The 15,564-nt window shown below is 37.9% G+C and overlaps 1 pseudogene; it reads right to left on the bottom strand.

Moving 5' to 3' along the window:
• Window positions 1–14,776: 14,776 nt before the first annotated feature.
• Window positions 14,777–15,123, bottom strand: LOC127675674 (60S ribosomal protein L30-like; annotated as a pseudogene).
• Window positions 15,124–15,564: the final 441 nt, after the last annotated feature.

Below are 15,564 nucleotides of genomic sequence, written 5' to 3'. Positions count from 1 at the left end.
AGACCTAACACCAATACTCTTCAAACTATTCCACAAAATAGAAACAGAAGGAACATTACCCAATTCCTTCTGCGAAGCCACAATTACACTGATAACCAAAACCACACAAAGATCCAACAAAGAAAGACAACTTCAGATCAATTTCCCTTATGAGCATTGATGCAAAAATACTCAATAAAATTCTTGCCAACCGAATCCAAGAACACATAGAAATGATCATCCACCATGATCAAGTAGGCTTTATCCCAGGGATGCAGGGTTGGTTCAATATATAGAAATCCATCAATGCAATCCACTGCATAAACAAACTCAAAGAAAAAACCACATGGTCATTTCATTGGATGCTGAAAAAGCATTTGACAAAATTCAGCATCATTTCATGCTTAAAGTCTTGGAAAGAACAGGAATTCAAGGCCCATACCCAAACATAGTAAAAGCAATATACAGCAAACTGGTAGACAGCATTAAACTAAATGGAGAGAAACTTGAAGCAATCCCACTAAAATCAGGGACTAGAGAGGGCTGCCCACTTTCTCCTTATCTTTTCAATATTGTACTTGAGGTACTAGCTCAAGCAATTAGACAACATAAGGAGGTCAAAGGGGTACAATTTGGAAAGGAAGAAGTCAAACTATTACTATTTGCAGATAATATGATAGTCTACCTAAGTGACCCAAAAACCTCCACTAGAGAACTCCTACACCTGATAAACAACTTCAGCAAAGTGGCAGGTTATAAAATCAACTCAAGCAAATCAGTAGCCTTCCTAATCTCAAAGGATAAGCAGGCTGAGAAAAAAATTAGGGAAATGACACCCTTCACAATAGCCACAAACAGTATAAAGTACCTTGGGGTGACTCTTACCAAACATGTGAAAGATCTATATGACAAGAACTTCAAGACTCTGAAGAAGGAAATAGAAGACTTCAAAAAATGGAAAAACCTCCCACGCTCATGGATAGGCAGGATTAATATAGTTAAAATGGCCATTTTGCCACAAGCAATATACAAATTCAACACAATACCCATCAAAATCCCAACTCAATTCTTCATAGAGTTAGAAAGAGCAATTCTCAAATTCATCTGGAATAATAAAAAACCCAGGATAGCTAAAACTATTTGCAACAACAAAAGAAATTCTGGAGGAATCAGTATCCCTGACCTCAAGCAATATTACCGAGCAATAGTGTTAAAAACTGCATGGTATCTGTACAGTGACAGGCAGGTGGATCAATGGAACAGGATTGAAGATCCAGAAATGAACCCACACACCTATAGCCACTTGATCCTCGACAAAGGGGCTGAAAACATCCAATGGAAAAAAAGATAGCCTTTTCAACAAATGGTGCTGGTTCAACTGGAGGTCAGCATGCAGAAGAATGCGAATTGATCCATCCTTGTCTCCTTGTACTAAGCTCAACTCCAAATGGATCAAGGACCTCCACATAAAGCCCGATACTCTGAAGCTAATAGAAAAGAAACTGGGGAAGACCCTTGAGGACATTGGTACAGGACACCAATAGCTTATGCTCTAAGATCAAGAATTGACAAATGGGACCTCATAAAATTACAATGTTTCTGTAAAGCAAAGGACACCATCAAAAGGACAAATCGGCAACTAACAAATTGGGAAAAGATCTTCACTAACCCTACATCAGATAGAGGGCTAATATCCAATATATACAAAGAACTCAAGAAGTTAGACCCCAGAAAACCAAAGAACCCTATTAAAAATGGGGTACAGAGTTAAACAAAGAATTCTCACCTGAAGAACTTCGGATGGCGGAGAAACATCTTTTTTTTTTTAATTTTATTTTATTTTAATTTTTTTATTTACATTGCAAATGATTTCCCCTTTTCTGGGTCCCCACTCCCCGCAAGTCCCATAAGCCCTCTTCTGTCCCCCTATTCTTCCATCCACACCTTCCCACTTCCCTGTTCTGGAATTCCCCTATACTCTTGCACTGAGTCTTTCCAGAACCAGGGACCACTCCCCCATTCTTTTTGGACATCATTTAATTTGTAGATTATGACCTGGGTATTCAAAGTCTCTAGGCTAATATCCACTTATCAGTGAGTACATACCATGATTGATCTTTTGAGACTGGGTAACCTCACTTAGTATGATGTTCTCCAGCTCCATCCATTTGTCGAAGAATTTCATGAATTCATTGTTTCTAATGGCTGAATAGTACTCCATTATGTAAATATACGACATTTTTTGTATCCATTCCTCCCTTGAAGGACATCTAGGTTCTTTCCAGCTTCTGGCTACTACAAATAGGGCTGCTATGAACATAGTGGAGCATGTGTCCTTATTGCATGCTGAAGAATCCTCTGGATATATGCCCAGTAGTGGTATAACAGGGTCCTCAGGAAGTGACATGCCCAGTTTTCTGAGGAACCGCCAGACTGATTTCCAGAGTGGTTGTACCATCTTGCAATCCATCCAGCAGTGGAAGAGTGTTCCTCTTTCGCGGAGAAACATCTTAAAAAATGCTCAACTTCACTAGTCATCAGGAAAATGCAAATCAAAACAACCCTGAGATTTCACCTTACACCAGTCAGAATGGCTAAGATTAAAAACTCAGGAGACAGCAGGTGTTGGAGAGGATGTGGAGAAAGAGGAATACTCCTCCACTGCTGGTAGGGTTGCAAATTGGTACAACCACTCTGGAAATCAGTCTGACGGTTCCTCAGAAAACTGGGCACCTCACTTCCAGAAGATCCTGCTATACCACTCCTGGGCATATACCCAGAGGATTCCCCAGCATGTAATAAGGGTATATGCTCCACTATGTTCATAGCAGCCCTATTTATAATAGCCAGAAGCTGGAAAGAACCCAGGTATCCCTCAACAGAAGAATGGATGCAAAAAATGTGGTATATCTACACAATGGAGTACTATTCAGCCATTAGAAACAAAGAATTCATGAAATTCTTAGGCAAATGGATGGAGCTAGAGAACATCATACTAAGTGAGGTAACCCAGTCTCAAAAGATCAATCATGGTATGCACTCACTAATAAGTACATATTAGCCTGGTAACCTGTTATACCCAAAACATAATCCACACATCAAATGAGGTACAAGAAGAACAGAGGAGTGGCCCCTGTTCTGGAAAGCCTCAGTGTAGCAGTATAAGGCAAAACCAGAACAGGGAAGTGGGAAAGGGTGGGTAGGAGAACAGGGGGAGGGAAGAGGGCTTATGTGACTTTTGGGGAGTTGGGGACCAGAAAAAGGGGAAATCATTTGAAATGTAAATAAAAAGTATATCGAATAAAATTAAAAAAACAACAACAACAACAAAAAAAAGAATTTCACAGGCTCCCAGATTACTTTGAAACACAATTAAGTTTTCATTTAATTAATACAGTGAGCTCTCACTTTCATCTTCTTAGCATGATTTAGTAAAATACATTCTATCAATAACTTGATAATCAACTTTGTCCCAGGGCAGGGTAAAAGTATGCATGTACCTGGTCTAAATTTTAACAACCTATTTAAGAGCATCTATATGGTGCAATGTTCCATAGCAGAATTCTGTGCTGTTCCATAGCAGAATTCTTCAAGTAAAATAACCTCACTTGTGGAAGGCAGCCATTTGGGAATTCCAGAAGCTTCCCTTGCTGGTATTCTATGTTCTTCCCCTCCTCAAACTAGAGGACTAAAATTTTGTTTTGTGTTTATTTTCCTGAGTTGTATTTTTGTTTGCTTCCTTCAGCAATTTTTTATGTAGAGAAAATATATTATGTATAAATGTTGCAAAGAAAAGTAGAAAGAATCCCTGTGTTCTTTACCCAGCTTCTACTAATCTTCGCATTTGATATAAATGGGAACAATTATCATAATCAAGAATTTTGATATTGGCACAATGATGTTAAATTTAATATACTTTTATCATTTCACAACTTTCTCTAATATGTGTTTTATGTTCCAAATGTGTGTTCCAAATTTCATTGAACTGCTTCTGTGCCCTTAGCCTCCTAAAGTCTGTATCACATTCTTATCTTTTGTGAACTCCACAATTAACAACAATTGATATTTTGCATAATTTCTGCTAATTGATGTTTCTTTGAGGTTATTTTGTGACTATTTTGAAAAACATTCGTTTTGGCAAGAATGATTCCAGAAGTGTTGCTACACCCTTTTCCATTCATCATAGCAGTGGACACATGATATCTGGTGGCTTTATTACTGACAATGTAAGCCTTGATCATTTGATTCAGGTGACTTCTACTCAGTTTCTCTTTATTTATTTTTTTTTTAAGATTTATTTATTTTATGTACACTGCAGCTGTCTTCAGACACACCAGAAGAGGGCATTAGATTCCATTACAGACGGTTGTGAGCTACCATGAGGGTGCTGGGAATTGAACTCAGGACCTCTGGAGGAGCAGTCAGTGCCCTAAACCACTGAGCCATCTCCCCGGCCCTCGGTTTCTCTTTATTAACTTCCTCTTCAGTTACTGCTTTTCTTTTTGTGGTTGTTAAATTACTCGGTAGTAATACTTATAGACTATAAAAATATCCCGTTTCTCCTCTAGTTGTCACAGATTAATAGGCAACACGTGTGTTCCATATGTGTTATTTTTTTGTTGTTGTTTTTGTTACTGTCACAAAATTCCTAAGAAAAGCAACTAAGAGAAAGAAACATTTAATTTTGGCTAATAACTTGGTGTCTTGTCTTATCTTCATTAATATTACTGTTTTAATTTTCTAACCCTCACTCCTACATTTATTAACTGGAAATTCTTCTCTAAGGAAAAGTTTTCCCTTCATCCCCTATTTATTTACTATATATATTTATATCAGTCTAGACTCATAAATACTTTGTCCTGGAGCTAATGATTGAGCAAATATTAATGTTATTTACTTTATTGCTCAAATTGCTCCCACTGTGGTCATTGAAAGTTCTTTCACGTTGTTTCCTATGCTGTTTCCAGAATTCCTACATTTAAAAAATAATTTGTATTTTGTTGTGCCACATGATGCCCAAACATATCTGATGCTACAGCCCTAGAATCTATCAATTTTTCAAAGATTTCTGGTTGGTTTTAATTGGAGAATGATGTTTTGGAAAACAAGATCTAAATTTTAAGATTCATAACCACTTCTAGGTCCTCTTGGTGGGCTGAACAGGAAGTGTGTGTGTGTGTGTGTGTGTGTGTGCGCGCGCGCGCGCGCGTTTGCGCGCTCGCACATGTGTATTCCACGTGTGTTATTTTTTTGTTACTGTCACAAATTTCATAAGGAAAGCAAATAAGAGAAAGAAACATTTATTTTTGGCTAATAACTTAGGGTAAAATCCAGAGTGGCAGAAATCATTGGTGTGTGTATGGCTGTCAGAAAGTTGACACTCAACTGAGCTTTTAGTGTTTTTGTTTGCTTGCTTGTTTGTTCGTTTTAATTCAGTCCAGGATCCCAACCCATAGGATGGTTCTATGTTTCTGTCAGTGTGAATTTCTCTCCTCAGTTAAGCCTTTCTAGAAATGCCATTACAGACATCCTTAGTGTTTTTAGGTGATTTTCAATAGTCTCAAATTGATGATGAATATTAAACATTATACAACATATATACACATATACCTACTTCTCCACCATTCCTCTGAGTGCACACACACACACACACACACACACACACACCAGCCCAACAATAACCATGGATGATTTGTTATCAGGACCATCACAGATAGCAAAACTTAGTGATGATCACATGAGTTGTATAAAATGTCATAGCACTTGTGTAGAAACTACACATATCTTCCCACATGCTTAAAGTCATCTCTAAATGATGTAAGGCCTAGCAAGATAAATGCTGTGTAGATAGTTATAATACCATATAGTTATAATACCACATATTTTCCCCAAATCTTTTCAATCCACAATTGACTTCATCTATCAATGGATCCAAAAAAAAAAAAAATGAGCCAATGATATTTAAAACTCCTAAGCTTGAATTGACAGCTATGGATCTACCAATATATGATCTAAATCAGCATCATGAAGTTCATTCTAGCTTTTGCACATTGCTTATCTATTTTTCTTCAACCATGAAACCTGCATTTCCTTATCTATAAAATATATACTTACCTATTTAACACTAAAATTCATATTAAATAGTTTCAATGTTGCCAACTCATTTCATGTGAAAACTAGATTTGTTAACTAGAGTATAGTAGTGAGCTGCTTCTCGGTATCTTAGCTAAGATCAGGTGTAGAGAACAATATTGTGTAAAGTTCATTGTGATTCTGGCCTCACAGCATATGGACAAAATGTTGTTTTCCAAACTCCCTTTGGTTAATTCTCTCCTTGCCTGTGCATTTCAGCATGATTATGCTATTCATTTTTATTCCAGCTATGCTCAACTGCTTTTATTTGTATTCTATTTCAAGTTCCCACTACATCCTTGTTGATTTTTAAAGAATATATGTGACAAAATTTACTATGATTATGATTCAGGTCTGTGGGTTTTGAAAAGTGTATTGAGTGATGTGACATATAACACAGAATAATTTCATAACAAAAATTCCCCTCATACCACTACTTTTTATTATATATAGCCCCTGATCAGTCAAACCCTGAAAACCACCACTTACTGTCCTTGACCAGATTGTCATGTAAATTTAAGCAATGTAAGTATACCTTCTTTCACTTAGCAAAGTACATTTCAGTTGCAACTGCACCGGTGTTAGTAAGGAGTATAGTATGTTAATGGCTTGCTGATCCATCTGCCAAAGAAAGGATGTTGAGGGGCTTTACAGCTTGTAGAGATTAGGAATAAGCTGTTATTCATGAATAAATTTCAGTACCAAACATAACTTTTCAGTTCATAAGGACAAATAAACAAGCCTGAGATTGCTATGTATCAACTGATTGTTCAATATGATGATAGACCAACTACCAAACCATTTTTTGAAATAATAGTCCTATCTTCGATTTAATTGAATTTCAATTACTCTGAATGTTTACTAGCTCTTGATATTAGCAATATTGGGGGGAATAAATATAAGAGATATCTTATTATTGACTGAGTTTATATACAAATCATACAAGTCCCAATAAATGTAAAAATATTGACATCATGCAAATATGTTCTCTGACTACAGCAGAGTGAAGTTAGAATTCAGTTGCAAAATGAAATTTGAAGAATTATTAAATAGGTAAAAATTAAACACACTCATAAATAACCAATAGAATATAAAATAAATCACAAGGGAAAGTAAAATGTTCTTTGATGTAAAGAGTTCATATGAGTGAAATGTTCTATAAGTATCAGTCAAATCCAATTGGTCCAAAGCTTCAATTAGTTTTACTGTGTACCTGCTTAGTTTCTGTTTTCCTGATCAGTCCATTGAGGAGAGTGGATCCACACATCAAATGAGGTACAAGAAGAAAGGAGGAGTGGCCCCTGGTTCTGGAAAGACTCAGTGTAGCAGTATAGGGCAAAACCAGAACAGGGAAGTGGGAAGGGGTAGATGGGAGAACAGGGGGAGGGAAGGAGGCTTATGTGACTTTTGGGGAGTGGGGGGGGGGGGTGAAAGGGGGAAATCATTTGTAATGTAAATAAAAAATACATCGAATAAAAAATTAATAGAAAAGAGTTTATATGAATTCTTGATTAAAAAGAAATCTTTCAAGAGATAGAAGAAGGAATACTTATCAAGTCACTCCATTAACCCAATGATATCCTGATAGTAAAACTAGATAGTAAAACTAGATACCACAAGAAAAACCAATATCAGTTTTTTTCTCTTTTTTTTTATTCGATATATTTTTATTTACATTTCAAATGATTTCCCCTTTCCTAGCCCCCCCCCACTCCCCGAAAGTCCCGTAAGCCCCCTTCTCTCCCCCTGTCCTCCCACCCACCCCTTCCCACTTCCCCGTTCTGGTTTTGCTGAATACTGCTTCACTGAGTCTTTCCAGAACAAGGGGCCACCATATCAGTTTTTACTAGGCAGATACATACCAAATTTATTGCAAAAAATGTAATTGATTTATTTAACACATGAAAGTTAATTAATATAACACATCAACTGAGAAATAGACAAGATCTACACAACCATTTCATTAGATGTAGAAAACATAGTTGAAAAATTTTTTTATCATCTTTGGTGATAAAACCAAACCAATTAAGAATAAAAGGAAACCTACAAAAGGTAATAAAAGGAATCTAAGATAAGAAAAAAAAACAGGTTGAGGAGATCATTCAATGGGTAGAGTGCTTGTCATGCAAGCATGAAGACTAAAGTTTAGATCCTGAGAACCCATGAAAATGCATGCTAGGTATGACACCCAACTATAATGCCACCCTTGGAAGACAAAGACAAGGGATCTCCAAAGCAAGTTGGATAACAACACTAGCTTCATTGGCAAGGCAAGCTCTATGTTCAACTGAAAGGCCCTGCATCAATGAATAACATAGAAAAATAGCAAGGATTATTCCTGACATCAATCTTGGAATTTCACCAAATAAGTGTGCAACCACACACATGTAAGCCATCCATACACGGGTGTATACATACATGAAAATGCAAAAAGAAGTCAATATCATATGTACCTAATGACTGAATGTTTTCCCAATAAGATCAGGAGCAAGACAACAATGTCCACACTTACTGTTATTTTTTCGTCAGTATTATAATGGGGACATAAAGGAGTAAAGGGCATCTTGATAAGAAAGATAGAAGTAAAACTATGTCATTTTTTAGATAACATGATCAAAATAATAGAAAACCCAACACAATCCACTTTTTCACATGCATAGTCCAGTGTGCATATATATAAATATTAATTTGTATGAAAAGCCATAAAGATACCCACTATTTTATATACCTACTAAAAGATCTTTAAAAACAGCGAAAACCTGTAAGAACCTGTAAGTTCAATAAATTTTCAAGATAGACCAATATATAAAAATCAATCATATTTCTTTTTTTTAATTTTTTTTAATTTTCTATATTCTTTTTTTACATTCTGAATGCTTTCCCCTTTCCTGGTTCCCCCTCCCCATCAGTCTTATAAGCCCTCCTCCCTCTGCCCATTCCCCAATCACCCTCCACCCATTTCTCTGTCCAAGTACTCCCCTACAATGCTAGATCAACTCTTTTCAGAACCAGGGCGCTCTTCTTCCCTCTTCTTGTGTATCATTTGATATTGTGTCTTGAGAATTCAGAGCTTCTGGGCTAATTAATATCCATTTATCAATGATTGCATTCCATGTGTATTCTTTTGTGATTGGGTTACCTCACTTAGGATGATATTTTCCATATTCCTATATTCCTCTGAAGAAATTTTTGAAAATGAAGCTGACCAAGAGAGTTGCCAGCACAACCAACAAATTGGGAAAAGATCTTCACCAATCCTACATCAGATAGAGGGCTAATATCCAATATATATATAAAGAACTCAAGAAGTTAGACTCCAGAAAACCAAACAACCCTATTAAAAAATGGGGTACAGAGTTAAACAAAGAATTCTCACCTGAAGAACTTCGGATGGCGGAGAAGCATCTTAAAAAATGCTCAACTTCATTAGTCATTAGGGAAATGCAAATCAAAACAACACTAAGATTTCATCTTACACCAGTCAGAATGGCTAAGATTAAAAATTCAGGAGACAGCAGGTGTTGGAGAGGGTGTGGAGAAAGAGGAACACTCCTCCACTGCTGGTGGGGTTGCAAATTGGTACAACCACTCTGGAAATCAGTCTGGCGGTTCCTCCGAAAACTGGGCACCTCACTTCCAGAAGATCCTGCTATACCACTCCTGGGCATATACCCAGAAGACTCCCCACCATGTAATAAGGATACATGTTCTACTATGTTCATAGCAGCCCTATTTATAATTGCCAGATGTTGGAAAGAACCCAGGTATCCCTCAACAGAAGAGTGGATGCAAAAAATGTGGTATATTTACACAATGGAGTACTATTCAGCCATTAGAAACAACGAATTCATGAAATTCTTAGGCAAATGGATGGAGCTAGAGAATAATATCATACTCAGTGAGGTAACCCAGACTCAAAAGGTGAATCATGGTATGCACTCACTAATAAGTGGATATTAACCTAGAAAACTGGAATACCCAAAACATAATCCACACATCAAATGAGGTACAAGAAGAAAGGAGGAGTGGCCCCTGGTTCTGGAAAGACTCAGTGAAACAGTAGTCAGCAAAACCAGAACGGGGAAGTGGGAAGGGGTGGGTGGGAGGACAGGGGAAGAGAAGGGGGCTTACGGGACTTTCGGGGAGTGGGGGGGCTAGAAAAGGGGAAATCATTTGAAATGTAAATAAATTATATCGAATAAAAAAAATTTTAAAAAAATGAAAAAAAAAAAAAGAGAGAGAGTTGCCAGCAGCACGAACAGCAGTTCAGGCCCCCTACCCAAGCCCTTACCCCCCAAGTTCCCTGAAAGCATACTCAACATTAATAAACCTCACCCCATAGCCACAGCTTCAGTTCCCACCCACAACTCTGCCTGCATTCCCCTCCCAGCACCAGAGGCAACCAGGGTAAGAGTCCATGCCAAGCCCTTGCCTATCAACTCCCCTGAAAACACACCCAACAATGATAAATGGCACCCCATATGCTGTGCTTCATTTCCCGCCTCACAATACTGCTGGTAGTAGAGCTTCCAGGAGGAACTTTAGCACACAAAACTCCCCATGGAGAACCTTACTGGACCTGAAGACTCACTGGTCAGAAGAATGAAGGGAAACAGAAACCAAGGAGGGAAATAACATCCAAAAAACACCATTCAACAAATAAACTTAGAAATAAGCACCTGTCATAAAATCTGATGGCCAGAGGTCAGCAAAGTAACACAATTAACAACAGTCAGGCCAATATGGTACCACCAAAGCCCAGCTATCCTACTGCAGGAAGCACTGGACATCTAAACACAGCTGAAGCATAAGAAAATGACCTTAAATCCAATCTTTTGCAGATGATAGGGCCTTTAAAGATGAAATGAATGAGAGGATGCATAAATAAATTCTAAATTTCTTAAAGATATATAGGAAAATACAAGCAAACAAGTGAAGGAAATGAATGAAAAACTGAAACAACCTAGATGTTCCCCAAACAAATAGTAGATGAAGAAAATGGGGTATATTTACGCAATGGAATACTACTCAGCTATTAAAGGCAAAGAGATAATAAAATGTGCAGGCAAATAGATAGAACTAGAAAAGATCCTGAGTGATGTAACATAGACCCAGAAATACAAACATGGTGTGTACTCAATTATAAGTAGATATCAGGTGTAAAGTACAAGAAAAACTTGCTACAATCCACAGACCCAAAGAAGCTAAGTAAAATGGGTCCAAGAGGGAATCCCACTGGGAAAAGGAAATAGAATAAACATGGGTATGGATGGAGGGAGCGGACAGGATGGTAGAGGGGATGGGAAGAGGAACAGGAGGAATCAAGTCTGGGGATGGTAGAAGAAGACAGTACTTGTAGAGACACCTGGAATTATGGGGCATCTCTGGGAGAAGCTAGGAAACCCAGGACAATGGAAACTCCCAGGAATCTATGAGGATGACCCTAGCTAAGAGTCTAGCAACAGGAGATAGGAAGCCTCCACCAGCCATCTCCTATATGCAGGCCAGACTTCCAATAGAGGGATAGGGACACCTGCCCAGCCACAAAACCTTAAACCTACAAGTTTCCCTGGCTACAAGACATGCAGAGGTAAAAAAAAATGGAGCAGAAATTGAGGGTATGCCCAACCAAATGACATACCCAACTTAAGACCTAAGCCATGAGAGACCACATCCCTGACACTATTAATGATATTCTGCTATACTTGCAGACAGAAGTCTAGCATAACTCATCTGAAAGACTTCACCCAGCAAATGATGGAAACAGCCAAATCTTAACAGAGATTGGGGAATCCTGCAGAAAAATGGGATGAAAGATTGAAGGAGCCAGCAGGGGCAAGGACACCCCAAGAAAACCTATAGCTTCGACTAACCTGGGCCCATAGGGGCTCATAGAGACTGAATAACCAACCAGGGAGCATGCATGGGACCGACCTAGGCTCCATGTCTTGTAGCAAGGACAAATTGTGGGTCTACGGTTTTGTGGCTGGGCTGGTGTCCCCATCCCTCCATTGGAAGTCTGTCCTGGGCACAAAGATGGTTGGTGCAGGCTCCATATATCCCATTGCTAGAATCTTAGCTAGGGTCACCCTCATAAATTCCTAGGACTTTCCATTGTCCTGGGTTTCTAGCTTCTCCCAGAGATGCCCCAAAAGAAATGCAGCTTGGTCTTCAAGTGGGACCTCTAACCAGCAAGATCAGGGATTTTCCCTGTCTCTGTTGCCTGCCTTTGGCTCCCTTTCTCCTAACTGGGCTGCCTCATCTAGTCCTAATAGGATAAGATGTGCTAGTCCTACTGCAACTTGATATGCAAAGGCACATTGATATCTGTGGGAGGCCTGCCCTTTTTAGAGGAGAAAGTGATGGGGAGTAGGGGGAGGGGAGGGGGAGGGGAATGGGTGAGACTGGGAGGAGAGGAAGGATGGGAACCTGAAGTCTGAATGTAAAGTAAATTAATTAATTTAAGAAAAAAATTGAAAGTCCAAAGCTGGACTGGGTTACATAGTAGAGCCCTGACTCTAATAGTAATCATCATCATCATCATCACCATCATCATTATCATCATTATTACTGATAAGAATTATAGAAAAAAGAAAAAATATACAATGCTATGAGTAATAAAAAATAAAGGGGGAAAAAGAAAAGAAATAAGTTATGCCACTATCTCATAGTATATATGCAGTTCACCTAAAATGGATCAAAGATTTGAATTTGAAGCCAAAACTCCCCGAACGTGGAGCTAGGCTGGCAACTGATAAGCCAAGTTGATCCTGTCTCTGTCACACCCGCACTGAGTCAGAGGCAGACCCATAACCACTACCCCACTTTGTATGTGGGTTCTGAAGTTAATTCTCATACTTGTATAGCAAGTGATCTTACTTGTTGAGCTGTCTCCCCAGCACTACTAAGACTAATTTGGAGAAAATGTGATAAATCATTTATCTAATAAAGAATACACATAAAAGTCTTACATTCACTAAGAAAAAAATGGTCTCAGTTCAGTTCATTTGAAGTGTTCTTGTCTCTTTATGCCAATTCAAAATTTCCTCTTAATCTTATATGGCATTAGCTTCCTGCCTGAAGTAGCTCCTTTAACTTTTCTTACAGAGTAGCTCTCAGATGTTTTTTCCTGAGGAAGCAGTTATTTCCCCTTCATTTTTTGAAAGGTGTTATTTGTAGCTTTAGGAATACTGGGTTAAAAAGTTTGTTTACCTTGCAGCGTTTTTAAAGTGTCACTCATTGTCTCATGGTTTGCAAGGCTTCTGACAAAAATTATGCTGCAGTTCTTACCTCTTTTGTTTGTTTGTAGTGTGTCTTTTTAACTTTGGACACTGCAGAATTTTCTTTTTGTATTTTGTGTACAGCATGGTCAACATACTTTCTACCCAAACTCCAGCTAGCTTCTTTTCATAAATTAGCAAGTTGACCCAAAATCCATATAAAAACTCAAGAAACCCAGTATAGCTGAAACTATGGTACTTACATTTTACGTCTAGGTGGGCATTTAAGGAGGCTGTCATTACTGTGGTTGGTTTTATTTTTATATTTATTGTTCTTGACATTATTGGTTATGGTTTTATGCATATCTCTAACTCCTGGAAGCCAAAAGCCACTATTTCTTTACATATTTTCCCACTCTATTTTCTATATTTCTTCTGCTATTCCAGTTGTGAACTTTGTAATGGCTCTTTTAAAAATTGGCACCTATTAGTTCTACAGAGTAATGGGCTTTGTTCTGATGCTCTGATACACAAATATTTCACACTTTGATAATGTCCAACACCACTTTCTTGTTGTCAGCTATCTCCCCAGCCTCCATCCCTTTCCACTTCTCTAAGAGTTCTTCTGCTTTCTTGTCATGACTTTTAGGTTTCATAAATAAGAGAAAAATGTGACAGCTCCCCCCTTCCTGAGTCTGGCTTATTGTGTTTAAGATGATGGTCTTTACTCCCATCCATTTTCCCATAAGTAAAATTATTTCATTCTTTGTGACTGAATAATACTCCATTATATATATATAATATTTTCCTTATATTGTTTCTTTACTGATGTCCACCTAGGGTGATTCTATATCTTGACTATTGTGACTAGTGCTGAGATAGATTGCACAGGGATCTCTATAGTAAAATAACCTTGATTATTTTGAGTATATATCCCTGGGGAGGTAACCAGAAGTGGTATGGGTAGATTATATAATAGTTCTACTTTTAGTATTTTAAGGCTACAGTAATTTTCATACCCACTGAAAGTGTATAAGAATTCCATTGAAAATGACATTCTAAAAGCTTTCTACATTCCTAGACTGAAATCACTAGTTCCTCATGTAGATGGTCAAAAGCAATCCTTAACAATCTTCATAGCAGAGAACATATTTTAGCAAAAGTTACGTGTGGCTGCTGCTCTGTGCAAATGATATACAAATGGTTGTTTAAATCAGTCTGCTATAAAAACAATAGAAAAGAAGAATATGGTATTGAACACTTGAATCTAGGAAAAACTTTGTAGGAGTTCTTATCTACTCTCTAAGTCTCTAGAATCTTCACTGTGTTCTCTTCTGTGAGTTACAACTCAATAGTGAAAAGTCATAATTGGTTTTAATTATGCATTCACTGTATTTTTTCAAAAGGAGCTCTGACAAAGTTTAATTGAAGGAAAGCTTTCTTGTTTACTTCTCACCAGTCTATTCTGGAGTGCTTCTGATAATATCAGAATCACCAGGGTCAATGATAGACAGTGTGCATACTCTGTAGTATTTTCCACACACTGTGCCCAGTTCAATATTATTGCCACTGTAGTGATGAACACCGATTTTAGCCAACATGGCATAGTATTCTATTTCAGATTTTCTCAAATCTGAGCAACTGTTGGCAAAAATAACCAACTACACTTTGCCTTGTCTGATCACCTTCAGAGTCTTTTTACCCCCCACATGTACTTTCTACTTTTCATATCAAGCTGGAGTCCAGACTTGATTGACTCCAGAGACTTTTTCATCCTCTTTGCAGCCAGCATCTTCCTGCCTTGGGTGAGGGACAACCCCCAACTAAGATCACTGACAAGATGGCCAGGGGGCAAGAAAGGAAGCCATTCACTGTGTTTATATATTTAATCTATTGCATCCTCTGTTTTTTCTTTTAATTCTAAGGCAAGGATAAAAGTTACTGTTAAATAACTAATAGCAACAAGTAAAAAAGTGATGCTTGAGTGGCTATTGCATGGTGCTTTTTCCTCCATTTATAACAAGATGCCAAGTTGAATGCTGCCCTATAGCCATGGCCACCACAGCAGAAAAATATAGTGGTAGCCAGTTCTATGGTAATGGTAATAGTAATGGAGCTGTTGATACTCCTTAAAGAGTCAGAGATCCTTGTATGTTATTTCAGCTATCAGTCCCTGCTGTTGGCTGTGAGTGATCTTGAGAAATACTAGAGTTTATGTAGAAGTAAAAAGTTG

The sequence above is a fragment of the Apodemus sylvaticus genome, chromosome X, assembly GCF_947179515.1.
Source record: "Apodemus sylvaticus chromosome X, mApoSyl1.1, whole genome shotgun sequence".
In the NCBI taxonomy this organism is placed as follows: Eukaryota; Metazoa; Chordata; class Mammalia; order Rodentia; family Muridae; genus Apodemus; species Apodemus sylvaticus.
Note: the sequence above shows the minus strand (reverse complement) of the source record. Positions and strands in the feature narration are given on the sequence as shown.